Genomic DNA, 14,890 nt, shown 5'->3' with positions numbered 1-14,890 from the left:
CAAACCAGTCTTAAACAAAATTTTATGTCTTACACTGAAATTAATTTTTAGAGTAAAAATACATGGAATAAGTGCCTAGACATAAAGATTATAAAAGCCAAAGAAACAAATATAAATTCTAAAACTCTTGTGGCCAGATACGAGAACATTGGGGTTAATTTTTATTATATAAGAACTCTATAGATTTTAAGAGGCATAATCCCCCCATACTTTTATTTTACTGATCTTGCTATTTTATTATAATGACTGTGAAAACTAAACAATGAAAATGACATGGATTACACATACAGACATACAGATATGCTGGCCTTCAAACAAAATCTCAACATGTCATATGACAGTTACCTAATGAGTACATTCTTAAGAGCTGCATAAGAAAGCACACATAGTATGAAGGTCTGACATTTTCTATAAATGACTAAATGTAAATTTCTCAAAACATGAAAAGGGTTCTAATAATTATAGCAGCATTTGTTATATACTAGATGTTTGAACTTTCTAAGTGATTAAATCAAAAGTTCACAATTAATGAAGTTGTACTATTTTCAGATTCCAAGGAAGCCTAAAGTTCTTTATAAATCAAATATCTGCTCCTTATGTCTCAAATATAAACGCAAGAAATTAAATTTACTCAAATAAAAGACAGCCTTTTATACATAGGACACTTGTAACTGAGAAAGCGAATAAGTAACCTGACTGGCATGTTAGCTTTGTGTGTTGCCTAGGAGCAGTCTTACATAATTTGACATTCCCCATAGAACTTCACAAACGATGTTAATTATATGTTGATTATTATAAGCAGAAGAAAGATTCAAGGATAAGTGTCAGCCTTAGAGAATCCAAGCCCTAGGTATCTAACCCTAGATCCCAACCAAGTCTAATATAGAGGCATGCTTCTCTTATTCTATACACATTGGCACCCAAGCTGCTGGAATGAGTGGGTAAACTGACTACAAGGAGGCAAATGTAACAGCTAATTCATAGTACCTTAAATGTCTGTCTTAAGTGTCTGGGCTACCTATGTTCCCTGAGGTGGAAGAATCAGCAATATGCTACGGTCTGCCCTATGTGCTTTATGCATTTACAACATTTTTGTTTCAAAGACTTAAGATTTTTCACAACATAAACAAGTAATAATACCTATTATTAAACATTAGTAATTACCCATTTTTCCACTATATCTGGATAGGTGCATACATCCTTGAGCAAGTAACTAGGTTAAGAAAAAAACCCTAGCAAATTAGAGATAGGCTAAGAATAAGTATATAAATTATTCAACTCTCAAGCCATTCTTCATCTATTATGTGCACTTCCAAACTTCAGTGAAGAAACCAAAACACCATGTATGTTCATTTGGAACCAACTCAGAACACTTCTGCCAATTAATTTTCATCTTCTTCTCTTCAGCCTAAAAACACACTTCAGCACATCTGTTTATATCATATTATAATAAATAATGCTGAAATATATTAAATAGCTGGGAAAGTTAATGTATAAGGGGCCATTTCACATAAAAGTATTGATGTTTCTTAAATCAAATGATAATGTATTATAAAGCCAAGGCAAAAATCTTTTTACATAAAAATTAATATGCTGAAAGTGTAGTTGGGCAAATAGTGGAACTATGGTCCATGTTCTTCTGGACTTTTCATGGATTTATGGTCTTCTAATCCACCTACATGTCTGACAGGCAGGGACTATTTGTTACTGTAATCTCTAGTGTCACAGAGTGTCTGGCATATACGGAGAGATGTTAAGTGTATATTAGTTAAATAACAAGGTAATTAAATTGTTAATGAAATATCTAAGAAATTGATGTGCCTTCAAAAATGACCTGAAGGAATGGAGAGATAAACGGCCTTGCCTTTGATGCTTGAAGCTAAGTAAAACATGTTTACTTAAGACTATGTTCACTGCAAATAAACAAATAAATAGCATAAAAAATCAGAAAATTGATGCACAGTCACATTATTTTAAAAGCTACTACAATTCCAAAGCAAGTGCATTCCAGTACTATCAAAGACCCCACAAACAGAAAACTCACTAACAACCACATTGAAAATGTACAACAGTAATGTCTTGTCAACACTTCTGTACAGAGCACAGACATGACAGCTAAAACAGACAGAAGAGAAGATGCTTTTGACAGCCAGTGTGTGTGAATGATTCTTTGAGTCAGATGGCAGCAACAAGTTACCAACTAGGAGATCTGCATGACAACTAACCATCCATCTGTATCAAACACCATCTGGCCAAGATGACTCTGGCTTCTGTGTACTTGACACTCCTTCTAATTCCAAAGACTAGCAAAACAAGTGGTCTATCAGAATCTAAGAAGTAAACAGGTATATAGGTACTTGTGTTGTGTGTTCTTTCTTAGTGTTCAGCAGCAAAACAGCATGATGGAGATCAAATACATAATAATACATGCCATCAATTTATCAAAAGGGTCATTGACGTATACTATAGACTATCATGAATAAAGCCTCATCCTAAGAATTATTCTGAAGCTGGCGAACTGGATCAGCAGTTAAGAGCAAATGCTGCTCTTGCAGAGGACGTGGATTAGGTTCCCAGCATTCACAGGGAAGTTTACAACCACCTGTATTGCCAGTTCCAAGGGATCCAATGCCCCCTTCTGGTTTCTGCAGGCATCAGGGATGCACTTGATGCACAGGCACATATGCAGGCAGAACATTCATATACATGAAATGAAAATAAATTTAAAAGAAGTGTTTTTTGATTAGAGTAATTTTTCAGTCCATTCTCTTCAAAGTGAAGATACCATATTTCTAATAATTTTGGACATACAGCTGTTCAAGTTTTCATGAGTTTCATAAATATTAAGATTGGGTTTTACTAATTGAATTTTTTCTTGTTGTAGACATTGGATGCCCTAATTTTTCATATTTTCTAAGATGTTTACTTCCTGTATTGGGAGAAAACTTCAAATGTCCTTAAATCATCTATAATATTTTACACTGGTCAAATATTATTTATTCTCATCTTCAAGAATTAATCCCATCATTCTTAAAGAGTACAATGGCTTTCTTCCAGTGATTTTTTTTACTAGGGAATTTAATAAGTGTTGAGTGGAAAAAACATACTTTCAATTTAGAAACATTTAAAACTGCTCCAAGATTAGTAGATATGAGATCTTTATTGGAGGCTCTGCTTGTATAAAAATCTCTCAACAGGGAGCTCCACAGTTCATGAAGGAAAATAAGTATTATTTACACCAAAATACAGTAGTTTAGAAAAAAGCTAATAATTTATTAACAATCTATTTTTAAAATCCACCATAAAACCTTGGTAAACTGAGTTATCAATTTTACTTTCTTTTTTAAAATGTACAAGACCATATATTTTAGCTTACATGTAGCTCTTTCTTCAACCATTCCTTGTGTATTATTTTAATACCCACTCACCACTGACCAGAAACTAGGACTTAACTAGGATCCACTGAGCTGGAAAAATCAGATTATCAATTCGATTATCTACTGCTAGTACTGTCATTTCTAAGCACAGTAAGTGGTAATGCAGGGGTGGGGTGGGGTAAGGGGGGTAGGACCACTCCAGCCAAGAGTCATAACAAACAGCTCATTCAACTGAAGCTCAGACTTCCTCTGGGCCATTTTGGGGCTTTCAATACCCTTAAGCAAACAGGCTAACAGTGTTAGGCAGGGTGATTGATCCAATTACAACATGGGGAAATTGGACTCCTTCTCCACAATGAAGATAAGAAAGATTACGTCTGGAGTATGGGAGATCCTTTAGGGCATCTCTTGGTGTTACCATGTCCTGTGATTAAAACAGTCCATTCAGCAATGAAGATATGGAACCCTCCTTCAGGAAAAGAGCCAAAGCTTCTGAGGTGCTTGCCAAGAGTGGAGGAAATACAGAATGGGTAGTAGAAGAAGGTAGTTATAAATACCAGCTAAGGACATGTGACTAGTTGTAGAAATGAGAATTCTAGTTGTTGACATGAGTGCTTCTGTCATATTTTGTAAAGAATGCGTTTGTACACCTATTTATATTTTTTACTCAATTTCTTTATTATGTTATGTAACATCAATTAAGGAAATATCAATGGTTATAACATTTGAGATACACATAAGTTTGAGAATGTCCCTTGAGAAACATGGCCACCTATTCTAGTTGTGGTGTGGCTCAGCCTTAGCAGACATAATTAATCACAAACAATGAAGATAAAGATAGTTTTTATAGAAGGAAGCACCCATGTTTGAAAGTGATGTCTAATTGAGTGGCAGACAAAGTGACGAATCAGAAAAAGATTTGACAGAATAGGCTATGCCCAACTCTTACGAGAAGAGGAAAGAGAAGCAACATAAGAGAGAGCAGTGTAGAGAGAAAAAGAAGAGAGGCAGTTTTAGGAGTTTAACAGATATGGGTTTAAGAAAGAACAAGCTAGACACAGATAGACAGAAGGAGCCAGAGAATGAGAAGGAACCAAAAGATCAGAACAGACTGCTAAAGTAAGAGGCCAAGCAGAGCATTCAGAGAAGCCCAGAGATGCCAGATTGAATTTGCCAGCTTGGAGAGGAGTTTGAGCCAGAACAGCTGAGTTGAATCAGCCAGCCAGAGAGAACTAGTAAGGGGTGAGCTTACTCAGCAGCAAGTCTCAGAGGCTGAAACCATTCTGGGTCCATATAGATTTGTGGAGGCTAGAAGCTTCTAGGCCTAGGCCTAAGTTAGAGACAGAACCAGTGAATCTGGGAGACGATTACTATAGGAGAATAAAAGCTACTTTTACAATAAGGCATTTGTGGCAGGTTGTATGAGGGACAGGTATATCATGTTGCATTAATTATGACCTGGTTAAGTATATGTTTGTGATTATATGTGTTTGGGCATAATTATGATCTGGTCATTGTTTTCATTAATTTCATGGAAATTAATCATGGCATAAGGAAATATGATTATGTCAGGTTGACAAGGAGTGGACTTGTTTTTTTTTTTTTTTTTGAGACAGGGTTTTTCTGTATAGCCCCAGCTGTACTGGAACTCACTCTGTAGACCAGGCTGGCCTCGAACTCAGAAATCCGCCTGTCTCTGCTTCCCAAGTGCTGGGATTAAAGGCGTGTGCCACCACTGCCCAGCAAGGAGTGGACTTGTGATGGCTATTCTTGATTGTCAACTTGACTACACTGAAATTAACTAATCCCAGAAATGGAAGGGTGTATCTGAGTGATTTTTGCTTAATTTAAAGTGGGAAGATCCACTTCTAATATATCTAACAAAGTAACAAAGAAATATCTACATACTACCTAGTATCGTGGGAGCTGTTCCATTGAGGTCTTCACTAGGTTAATGGAGTCTGGATCACTGTAGAGTGCTTGCCAAGGGCAATGTTTTGTGGAATAGTCAGGGTAAAAAATCCACTCAGACTTCAAACTGGTAAAATGACCAATGTGGAACTTCAGTCTGAGAGAATCAAAGCATGTCATCCAAACTAGGAGATCTGTAGACAGAAAAATGGGTGCTGGGTTATCTAGAGCCTTGAGGGCCCAGCTTCCATCATAGAGTGTATAAAAGACAAGATATGGACTCAAAGAAGATTCTCATGCTTCATAAGTTTTATACTTGCCCGGCTGGATTTTAGATTTAGTCAGAACCTATTATCCCCTTTTTCTTTCCCACCGATCCCTTCTAGAATGGCAATGTCTATCCTATACTTGTCTTATCATTGATTTTTAAAATATTTTTATTGTATGTGTAAAGGTTTCCTGCCATCTATTATATGTATCATGTGCATGGTGGTCACAAGGGCCAGAGGAGGGCATCAGATCATCTGCAACTGGAGAAACAGAAGGTTGTGAGCTGCCATGTGAGGCTGGGAAGCTAACTCCGACCCTCTGGGAGAGCAGCAAGTGCTCTTAACTACTAACCTACCTCTCCAGCTCTTCCTCCTCATTATTTTTTAAGCATATAACTTGTTTGATTTTGATTTTTTCTTTTAGGCTCACAACTGGTAAAAATGTGTTACAGAATGAACTACACCTTGAGTCTCAATTATATCTGACTGAGATACTTGAGCAAGACATTCTACTGAAGATTTTGAAAGCTGGGGTGCTGTGCAGCTCTGAGCATGGGTGTTGCATCTGCACCATGAATCACTAGCAGCAGCTGGCCAGTTTGGCCAAGATCCAGTGCTTTGAGTGGGTCCACCCCATTATCTACTCCATCTACTAGCTGCTTGAGTGCATGGAGTGACCTGGGAGCATGTCATGCTATTGAAGATGAAATCTGATGCATGGCCCCTGCCACCCTCTGAGAGATTGCTGAGCAGCTCCAAGCAGCTTTGGAGACCCATGGAGGCTCTGAGAAGAGACTTGGTGGCAGAGGAGGACTCTGCAGAGACTGCAGAATCCTTGAGCAACTGAAAAATGGTAGATCCTATGGGAAGATGATTTTAAAAAATGGACATATGAAACTGGAAGGAGCAGAGCCTCTCATGCAGAGGAGAATGGTGAAAAACAGTGCGGGTGATGAAGGGTATGGAAGCAATACAGGAATGTGGCCTCAGACAAAGAACATGACATTACTGAATAAGGAGAGCTCTGTTGATGACTGTGGCCCATGTTACCACCAAAGGCCACATGGATGCCCTTGGTCTCTGCTGCCACCTGAAGCCATATTGATGCCTGTGGCCTGTGCTGCCATCGAAGGACATGATGGTGTCTGTGGTCCATGCTGTCACCAGAAACCATGTGAAGTCCATAGTCTGTGCTGCCGCTGACTGTAAAAGGCAAGGCAGTTTCTTTTGCAGTGGTACTGATAACTGCAGACTCACAACTGAGACTGAGAGACACAGAGAGTCTCCGTGACAACCTCTTCACCACCTCTCTCACCTTTCCAAAAGAAACAGTCTAGAGAGGAAGCTATTTTAGGGACCTTTGTGATAGGGATGCTCAAGTTAGCCCCCACAGTTGATGGTTTCTGGTGGCGGTGGGGAAGGACTCAGTGTTAAAATTTGAAGTGTCTGGCCACTGGGAGTCTGACCATGCTCCAGTGAAAATATGGGCAACCAAAATAGACTTGCTATTTTTTTCTATCTCTCTTTTTTTTTCCTGTGGGCTGGGGGAAGAGGTCCTAGGTTGGGAAGTGGACCTGAAAGGACTGGGAAGTGAATAGGATGGGATACATTATGTAAAAATCTTAAGTAATCAATAAAAATATTGTGTTGGATATTAAAAAGATTTTTAAAGCTGTCATTAGAATGCATCAAGTTTTTGTGGGTAGGAAGATATATACATGAATTTGGGGCTATGGAGAACAGGGGCAGAATAGCATGTGTTGAATGTGTGCAAAATTTATGTTAAAAAGTGAGGACAAATATTGTTTATTCCTCATGGAGAATGAAGTAAATAGAAGCTAGCTTCAAAATGGACACTGGCCCTTGCAAGATATTTATAGATGTCTAAAAGTTTTAACAAAACATTTCTGAGGATTAAAATATGAGAGAAAAATGTGAAGATATTTTTAATTATAAAGACAGGAAATTATTTTATGGCTCAGAACTGACAATGCCTATAGAAGAAGTAAGACTTAAAGCAGAAACCACCAGCAATTACTTTATTTTAATACCAGTAGTTTCAACAGAAAATACTAGAATGAAATATTTTCTCTACTCTACACAAAGAATATATTGAGGAATAAAAGAAAAAGAAGTAGAGTGTTAAATAATGAGGCTATTGACACCTTCCGTGAAAGCACTTTCTTCTTAGTTATAAAGCTTTTAATGGTATTAACACATACTTATTATTTAATAAAATACTTTAAGCTGTATTTTAATTTTTATTTTATGTGTATGAGTGTTTTGCTTGCACATATGTACATGTACCACATGTGTGCCTGGAACCTGAAGAGATCAGAAAGGATATCAGATTCCCTGAAATTAGAGCCATAGAAAGTTGTAAGTTGCTATGTGGGTTCTGGCAATTGAACCTAGGTCACCTGAAGAGCAATAAATGTTCTTAATTGCTGAGTTATATCTCCAGCCCCCATGAAAGCCATGAAAGTACATTTTTTTTTTATTTTTTTGGCTTTTTGAGACAGGGTTTTTCCGTATAGCCCTGGCTGTCCTGGAACTCACTCTCTAGACCAGGTTGGCCTCGAACTCAGAAATCCGCCTGCCTCTGCCTCCCAAGTGCTGGCATTAAAGGTGTGGGCCACCACCTCCCGGCGAAAGTACTTTTATATTTATATTTTGAAACAGGGTCTTTAGCCCAGGTTGCCTCAAACACACTATGTGGCCAAGGACAACCTGAAACTTCTGAGTGCTGGGATCACAGGCATATAATACACTGTTTATGAAGTGCTAGAGATTAAACCCAGGGCCTTGTTTATGACAATAAACTGTTCTAGCACCTAAGCTGCATCTGTAGCCCATAGAGGCTCTCTGTACAAAGCAGTTCCCATTATAATGTGCTTCATTGCTTCAGATGAGTTAGTACTAGCCATTACAAATGACTACTTATTGCAGTGTATTAATTGTCAGAAAGCACTACAGAGCATCTGTGATTAAAAAAAAAAGATCAAAACCAAATTTAATCTTATTTGTGGCCTTTACTTTACCTTCACTGGTTATTCAACACAGCTCCTTAGCAAACTGGATGACTGCAAATATCAGACATCAGTTACCTCTTCTATCAGTGTGTGTGTGTGTGTGTGTGTGTGTGTATACACACACACACACACACACAACTTATGGAACAGCACCTGAGCAATTCTTGAATTAAGAAGATTGTTTCCTTTCTATGCAGGCCTGTGAATTTTTCTTTAATCAACACTAAGCAAAAAAAAAAAAAAAAAAAAAAAAAAAAAAAAAAAAAAAAGAAAGATAAATTTTATTTTACATATTTCTTCTCAACAAAGAGGTTAATATCTTCTGATTGTATAATGAAAACACTCTTAGGATAAGGAGTGAGAGGTCCACTGTAGGACATTTTCTATAGCTCAATATTTATGTTTTATAAATTTACAAAATTCAAATGTTCTGTTTTATTACTGATTCTTCTCTTGGAATTAGTAAGTTGGATTGGTTATTTATAGAACAAATGGCCACATATGAAAGTCTCCAAAATGCTAAAACATACCTGTTGGCAACAGCCTTGACTGAGAAACCTAGGAGCAAGCTAACCCTTGGCACACCAGGACAGAGGGAAATGATCTGCATAACAGACGTTTCCACCTCAAGGACATGGGAATATGCTCTTTCTTAAGGCTTAAGGCTTGTTCTGTCCCCATATCTTTTCTTCTAGCCATACTTCCTTGCCATTGTTCTTCCTAGTGATCTGTTAAACAAAACATTGCATTTGCTTATAGGCATGTTTTAATGGTTTAATGTATCTTTGCATACATTTGCCTCCCATCAAATCTCAGCACTAGGGACACTCTTCATCCCTCTGAGCTTCTTACAAGCTCTTTGGGTTCCCTTGCCCCTTTGCTGAAAACTCATACTGTAGACTTTACATCTTGTTTCATGGACCAAACTCTGCTATCTGCAGCACATACATATTTCCCCAGAAAATAATGTTACAGGGAAAGTTAAGTGTAAAAAGAAATAAGCAAGGTCAAAGCATGAAACCCAGCGTCAGAATGGTTGTTTCATTATACTACAGATGATGTAATGGCTAATAAATTTCAATATTAGCAGATGACACATCACTTTAAAATAAGGACAATTATATTGTTTCCCAAGGATACCAATATCTCAAATGAACCTATGTAATATTGCATGAATTTACAAGGATTGAACAATGAAGTAGGAAATGGGAGAACAAAAAGACAAAAGTACTACCCTAGCCTATCACTGTCACTACTGGACCATCCACTTATATGAAATGCTAGACAATTAATTATTATATCACTGTCTCTCTTCAAAACTGCTGCTATTTGATATTTTGGTCATTCTTTCATATTCAACAACCTTGGTTCTTTCACATAGCTTCTCTAAATCCCATGAGTCTGACCAGCATTCCAGGAAGGATTCTACTTCCTTAACCATTCTAGCTACTAGCTTTTATGACTTGAGAAGACATGGGATTCTAACCATCAATATATACTAAACTGGTGATACAGTCTTTTTGCTCTTACATCCTACATCTAAATTTGCTTTCCCTTTATAAAGAGCTCAGACACGCTCCAGCTTTTGTTCTTAGAAGCATCTTTCTAGTTTTAAGCTCATGTCTCAGGGCACATAAGTCACATTGCTTCTTTGGTACTATACTTCTTTTACTCTCAACCCTTTAATTTACCATCTTAATGTATAAGCACCACTTAATTCTGTATCTTATCTACTGATATTTATTCAGTTGCTGAAGAAGGGACCAACAAATATATAAACTGTTACTACTAAAAACTCAAAATAATTTGAATATAACATTTTTTTCTTAGTTCTTACCCAATGCTATTTCAGTATTTTACTCTTAGATGACAATCCCTTTTTCTTCTACCTCCACAATTTTTTCGTGTGTGTGTGTGTGTGTGTGTGTGTGTGTGTGTGTGTGTGTGTGTGTGTTTTGTCTTGTTCTCTCCTAGTCTTCAGACATTATCTGCTTTCTATTCCTGGTTGACTTCCAACCTAAACTCTGAATTTTCAAAAGCGAATTGACTTGTTGCCTTCCTCTTACCGTTTTTCTTGTTCTTTAAAGATCTTCTGCTCTGTATGCTAGACTCAGTACTAAACAAAACAGTCTCAAACCTATCACACCTCACTATTACCCCTATAGGGACTTCACTTTGTTAGTAGACAAATATGTAAAAATAACAATAACAAGTCTCTCTCTCTTTCTCTCTTTCTCTCTCTCTCTCTCTCTCTCTCTCTCTCTCACACACACACACACACACACACACACACACACACACCCTTGATATAATGTGAAAGTAACACATCTTTCTAAAAAAACAAAAGAAGCGAGTAGAGCTTGAAGAATAGTAGAGACTACTTTTAAATTTAAGAAATCCCTTGAGGAGGTAGCATCCGAGGAGAGACCTGAAAGCAGCAATGAAGCAAGCCATGGCACTATATAAAGGAAAGCCACTTTAGGAATAGCAACCGTAAAGACCTTAAGGAAAGAATATGATTTGAAAGTTTTCAGAAGACTTGTGTAGTAAGACTGTGAGGGAGTAGAGTGGCAAAACAAAAAAAGTATCTATGCATGGCTAGGATAAATGGGTCTCTGTGCTGAAATCTCAAAGCCAACAGGGTCACACGTCTTAATCCTTCTAATCCTTTCAAATAGTCCTATTCCCTGGTAACTAAGCATTCAAATAAATGAACTTGTCAGGGGTCCTTCTTATTTAAACCACCACAGTCTCCAACACAGAGCTCCTTGTGGGCCTACAGAACTGGACTTATACCTATTCATCAGATGGTCCTCTACATGTTCTAAAGGTCTAAACCTAATCATAGAACCGAATTATGCATCTTATTTTTCCATACCCAAACTCTACCTTCTTCACCACTCTTGATTCCAGTTATCAGCATTAAAGCAGTCATTCTAAAGTCATTCTAGAGTCTATTACCATCATCTTCATAAGTGACCTACACTCAGGTGCCACTTGCTTTCCATTTTAGCTCCTAAAGAAATTTTAGATCTTTTGTTTAATTCACCCATAACTGCTACTTCAGCTTCTTGTTTTGAATTCTTATAATGACTGCTATTCATTTTGAAGGCAAGGTGCAATAAATGAGGATATATACTTAATATATATTCAATATAAGTTAAGAAAGAATTAATACATTACACAAATTATTAATATATTCTTTTTAATTAGTGTACATATTAGAATTTATAAATTATGACTAGATGATTGCCATATTTTTAAATTACTTCCACTTAGAACACATGCAATATATCTTCAGTATGTTTGCTGAGCTCTTTGTCAGTGTTAAGACATTTCTAAAGCATATAATTCTTCAGTAACTTTTGAGTGAATAAACATACAATACATACTAGCTAGTCATATTCCTCATAATGAGTCTATAATCTTGGCAGCTCTTTTCCTGCAATACCTCATCTTTTTAATGGACTCATAGGACCACCTAGTAGGGCAAGTAAGGTACCAAACATTCCCTTACTTCTTGTTTTACACAGACATAGACACAGACACAGATACACACACAGACACAGACACAGACACAGACACAGACACAGACACAGACACAGACACAGACACAGACACAGGCACGGACACAGACACAGACACACACACAGACACACACACAGACACAGACACACACACAGACACACACACAGGCACGGACACAGACACAGACACACACACAGACACAGACACACACACAGACACACACACAGGCACGGACACAGACGACACAGACACAGACGACACAGACACAGACGACACAGACACAGACGACACAGACACAGACGACACGGACACAGACACACACAGACACAGACAGACACAGACATAGACAGACACAGACACAGATACAGACAGACACAGACACAGACACAGACAGACACAGACACAGACACAGACACACACAGACACACACACAGAAACAGAAACAGACACAGACACAGACACAGGCACAGACACACACACACACAAGACACAGACACAGGCACAGACACTGACACAGACACAGACAGATACAGATACAGACACAGACACAGACACAGGCACAGGCACAGACATACACACAGACACAGATACACACACACACACAGACATAGACACAGACACAGACACAGATACACACACAGACACAGACACACACACAGACACAGACACAGGCACACACACACACACAGACACAGACACAGACACAGACACAGGCATAGACACACACACACACAGACACAGACACAGACACAGACACTGACAGACAGACAGATACAGATACAGATACAGACACAGACACAGACACAGACACAGCACAGACACAGACACAGGCACATACACAGACACAGACACAGACATAGGCACATAAACATACACATACACAGACACGGGCACATACACACAGTGTGCTGACTTGATCCACAAGAATGAATTAGTGCCCTTTCTCTGGGTCACATACTACCTGCTTGATCTTTTCTGTACCACCTGATAGTAGTCAGATAACAGCCATTGAGCCTCTTTTTTTTTTGTTTGTTTTTTAAATTATATATGAAATATCTATTTTATTATCTATTTGAACTTTTAAAAGTTCCTAAAAGCATAAACAATGTTTCACTTACTTTAGTATCCTCAAAACTTCATCAAAGGTCCAATAACACAGACTCCCAATAAATTTATCAAAGAAATTCATCAGGCTATCTTGCATTTAAAATAAAAGAACAGAGTTATCTTTATTCTTGAATACTTGACAAACATTAACTTAAATTCCCATTTTCTTCTTTGCGACTCATGTTAGTGTGAGCAAAGGCTTCTTCCAAGGCAGAAAGGGGATTAAACTGGGAGGTAGGAGAAATTCTGGTTTCTGTCTTACTCTAAAAACCTCTAAACACTCTTCTTCCCTAGTTCCAAGCAGACCTAGAACACAAATAGAACTGTCAAGTCTTTTATTGAACCTAACTGTAAAGTAGGGAGAATAGAACCTGGGTGTTTTTTATTTCTTTCTCATTTAATAATCCTTAGAGTCCCTGTCATATCATGCCCTTTCCTTCTAGCTACCTAAGATGAGAAGGGTCAGAGTCTTTAGTTTACTCAACAACAGAATATTCGTTTGCAAACCAAGAGAAGGTTCACAAAGACTAAGGCAGCTTCTGTAGAGTTCAGGGAGGTATACACATAAACATTTAATAGTAGCTGTATCCTCTACAAAGGAAGAAATTGGGTAGTGACTTACTGTATTTATTGAAACAACAAAAGATTTTATGGCTAGCTTTTTTTTTTTTTACTTCTGATTTCATGGAATAACATTTTTCTTCCTATCTGTATTGTGGTATGTGTGCATGTATGTTCATGTTTGTGGGCACATGTGCATGTGTGCGCCTGTAGAGGCTGCCTGAGGCTGATGCTGAGAGTTTCTTCAATCACTTTCTACCTTATTCATTAAGGCAGGGTCTCTGAATTGAGCCTTAGAGGTTCCCAATGTAGCTAGTATGATTCTGTGACTTGTCCTGAAGATTTCCCCATCTCTGCCTTTCAAGTGCTGCAATTACAGGCAGATCGATATGCCCACCCAACATTTACATGGGTTCTGGGGAATCAAATTTGGTCCTCATGCTTTCATGGCAAGCACTTTAAACCACTGAGCTATCTCTCTAGCTCCTCAAGAAAATTTTTAACCAAAGAAAACAATGTAAGATCCCTTATCTCCCACTGTCAGTGGAGGAATAAGCTAATATTCCTCCTAGTAGATCTTTGGCTGTTATTTTCATAAAGGCCTACTTACAAAATTGATCCTTTGATATTACTCGGGAAAATGGCCTTTAAAACCATTCCTATGTGGTAGGACTGTAACTGCTGTATCAGCTTATTTAGACAGTATAATAACACTTACAGTGGATCTACTTTTTCTGAGTTTGGACTTTTGGTTGACATAGTATCTATGAGGCCAGCTCTGAATTCAAAAATAACAACAAAATCCAAATAACTGTGAATCTTTAGTGGAATTTCTTATGCTTCCCACACGTGACAAAATTTGTGAAGCTGGAGGGAAGAAAATACACAGGAAGACTGAGCACAGATTGCTCTAGACTCTTTTTTTCTTTTTTCCATAAATTCTTTGGCTATGAATTTTTGATACATTACTATAATAACTTACCATGTTCCATTCTATTTTAGCTGTCATAAAGAATGGAAGATGATAATAACAAATTTAGTTCCAGGATACATTAAGACTTGAATCTTCCTGATACCCAAATAACAATTAAAAAAAAAAAAAAAA

The 14,890-nt window shown here is 37.6% G+C and overlaps 1 protein-coding gene across 5 annotated transcripts in view; it reads right to left on the bottom strand.

Moving 5' to 3' along the window:
• Tank (TRAF family member associated NFKB activator) overlaps positions 1–14,890 on the bottom strand; it is an 83,217-nt gene that overhangs the window by 30,380 nt on the left and 37,947 nt on the right. The window lies entirely within an intron of this gene.

The sequence above is a fragment of the Mastomys coucha genome, unplaced genomic scaffold (assembly GCF_008632895.1).
Source record: "Mastomys coucha isolate ucsf_1 unplaced genomic scaffold, UCSF_Mcou_1 pScaffold15, whole genome shotgun sequence".
Classification (NCBI taxonomy): Eukaryota; Metazoa; Chordata; class Mammalia; order Rodentia; family Muridae; genus Mastomys; species Mastomys coucha.
Note: the sequence above shows the minus strand (reverse complement) of the source record. Positions and strands in the feature narration are given on the sequence as shown.